This window comes from Carlito syrichta, unplaced genomic scaffold (genome assembly GCF_000164805.1).
Source record: "Carlito syrichta isolate Samal-C Ts95f unplaced genomic scaffold, Tarsius_syrichta-2.0.1 Scaffold305142, whole genome shotgun sequence".
Lineage (NCBI taxonomy): Eukaryota > Metazoa > Chordata > Mammalia > Primates > Tarsiidae > Carlito > Carlito syrichta.
This window is the reverse complement of record NW_007249238.1, coordinates 82,760-85,099: the sequence shown is the minus strand read 5'-3', so window position 1 is coordinate 85,099 and position 2,340 is coordinate 82,760. Positions and strand designations below refer to the sequence as shown.

The window sequence follows — 2,340 nt, the reverse complement described above, 5'->3', positions numbered from 1 at the left end:
CAGGATAACCTCAGGATAGGGGCTACTTGCCAGGGGAACCAACCATGTGATTAGAGGATTGTAATTTTCTGTCCCATCCCCCTTCCCCAACTCCTAGGAAGGGAGAGGGGCTGAAGGTTGAGTTGATCACCAATGGTCAGTGATTTAATCAATCATGCCTGTGTATTGAAGCTTATGTAAAAAACCAAAAGGGGTCAGGCAGTTTCTGGATAGCTGAATATAAGGAAGTTCTGGGAGGAGGGAGCATCTGGAGAGGGTATGGAAGCTCTGTGCCCCTTCTCCCATACCTCACACTATGCATCTCTTTCATCTGACTGTTCATCATATCCTTTGTAATAGCATTTATAATAAATGGGTTGATTTAAGTATAGTGTTTCTCCTTGTTCTGAGAGCCGTTCTAGCAAGTTTATCAAACCCAAGGTGGGAGTCATGAGAACCCCAATTTATAGCTAGTTAGTCAAAAGTACAGGTCACAACCTGAGGCTTTTGGTTGGCACTTGAACTTGGGGGCAGTCTCATGAGACTGCACCCTTTACCTGTAGGCTCTGACACTACCTAAATGTATATAGTGTTGAACTGAATTGAAACATAAAACACCCAAACTCTTTCCAAGGAAGTCCATGAATATTACATCCCTTGCTTAGCATATAATCAAGAGATAACTATAAAAATAAAACTCCAGCAATATACAGGCTGCTCTGCCCATGAAGCAACCTGCTTTCTGTCATTTCAATAAACTTACTTTCATTTTCCGACTGAAACCCCAGTAATGTATGGGGGCTTCTCTGCCTACAGAGTAGCCTTCTTTATGTTACTCCTTTCTTTTGATAAATTGCTTTTGCTTTACTTGTCACCTTGTTCTTGCATTCTTTCCTATATGAAGTCAAGAACCCATGTGGCCCCTTGGGCTGGACCCCAACTTTGAAGTCTCCCGTCCTGTGTTAAGAGGACCTTGTGCCAGATCAGACAGCTCCTTGCAGACCACATAAGGACTTGGATTTTACCTGTAATAACCTGAGAAACAATGAAAGATTCTAGCAGAGAAGTGAACTGATAGTATTTATGTGTAATCCTGCCAGTTCACCAGATAAACACAGCAAGTTTTGCTGAGTTCTAGAACAGCCTGTACCTGCCTTTCAACTTCTTTCCTTTCCATTTAAAACTTCCTCTATGTCCTCCCTCATCTGTTCTTTTCTTTTTCTGAGAAGATCTTCCTCTGCCCCTTCACAGTACTAACACCTTCGGAACTCTTTGGATACTTTCTTTCTTGTGAATAAATTGCTTCTCCAGTTCCCCCAAAAGCTTGTGGTGTATGTAAATCATTACCTGTAAGAGAAACTGCCAGGGATTGTGTAAACTTTTTGTGTAAAAGCCCAGAGCTTGGCTCCTCCCTCCAGAATGTTTCTGCCAATCAAGGAAAGGTACTCTGGGCCAGTCTTTCTCTTTCTGATTGTCAGACTACTTCTCCCTTTTCTTTTAACTACTTTGAAGACTCAAGCAGATGTAAGAACTCAAGTTTCAGGGCTGCTCTACTAGGAAACAGGACTACCATCATCTCCACCTGTGTTGGAACTTTAGTGAGTACCTCATCTCCTCTTCTATATAAGATTTGCTGCACTGGCACATTTATTTTTTGAGCAAAGATAACAAACGAGTGAACAAAACTAACAAATCTAAAATTGTCTTGCTGAAGTCTTGGGCAGTCAAGGTGTTTCTCTCAGAATTTCTCAGTCATGTGATACTATTTAGTAAGTGATGAGGAGTATGCACACCCAAAAGGCTGCAAACATAACAGCTGAGTTTTTATGTTAAACCCTTTGGTGCTGTTTAATTTTTTTTTTTAATTTGGGGTCTCACTCTGTTGCCCACACTGGAGTGTAGTGGCATGCTCACAGTTTACTGCCCCCTCAACTCCTAGGACTCAAGAGACCAACACAGCCTCCTGAGTAGCTGGGACTTCAGGTACACACCACCACATTCAGCTTATTTTTTAAATTTTTTTTATTTTGTAGAGATGAGGTCTTGCTATGTCACTTAGGCTAGTCTACAACTCCTGAACTCAAGCAATCCTCCTGCCTCGGCCTCCCAAAGTGCTGAGATTACAGGCATGAGTCACTACTCTCAGCCACAATTTTTTTTTTTTTTGAGTTGGAGTCTCACTCTGTCACCCAGACTGGAGTGTAGTGGCATGCTCCTGGCCACCGCAGCACCTGCTATGGCAATCCTTCCGCCTCCACCTTCCAAGTAGCTGGAACTACAGGAGTGCGCTACCAAACCTGGTTAATTTTTTTTTTTATTTATTGTAGAGATGAGGTCTCGCCAAGTTGCCCAGGCGGGTCT

The 2,340-nt window shown here is 42.6% G+C and overlaps 1 protein-coding gene across 1 annotated transcript in view; it reads left to right on the top strand.

Moving 5' to 3' along the window:
• The first annotated feature begins 1,415 nt into the window (after positions 1–1,415).
• Positions 1,416–2,340, top strand: part of ACSM3 (acyl-CoA synthetase medium chain family member 3) — a 48,955-nt gene continuing 48,030 nt past the window's right edge. The window contains exon 1 of the mRNA XM_008061198.2: positions 1,416–1,581. The gene's annotated coding sequence lies outside the window, so the exon portion shown is untranslated. The remainder of the gene's footprint in view (positions 1,582–2,340) is intronic.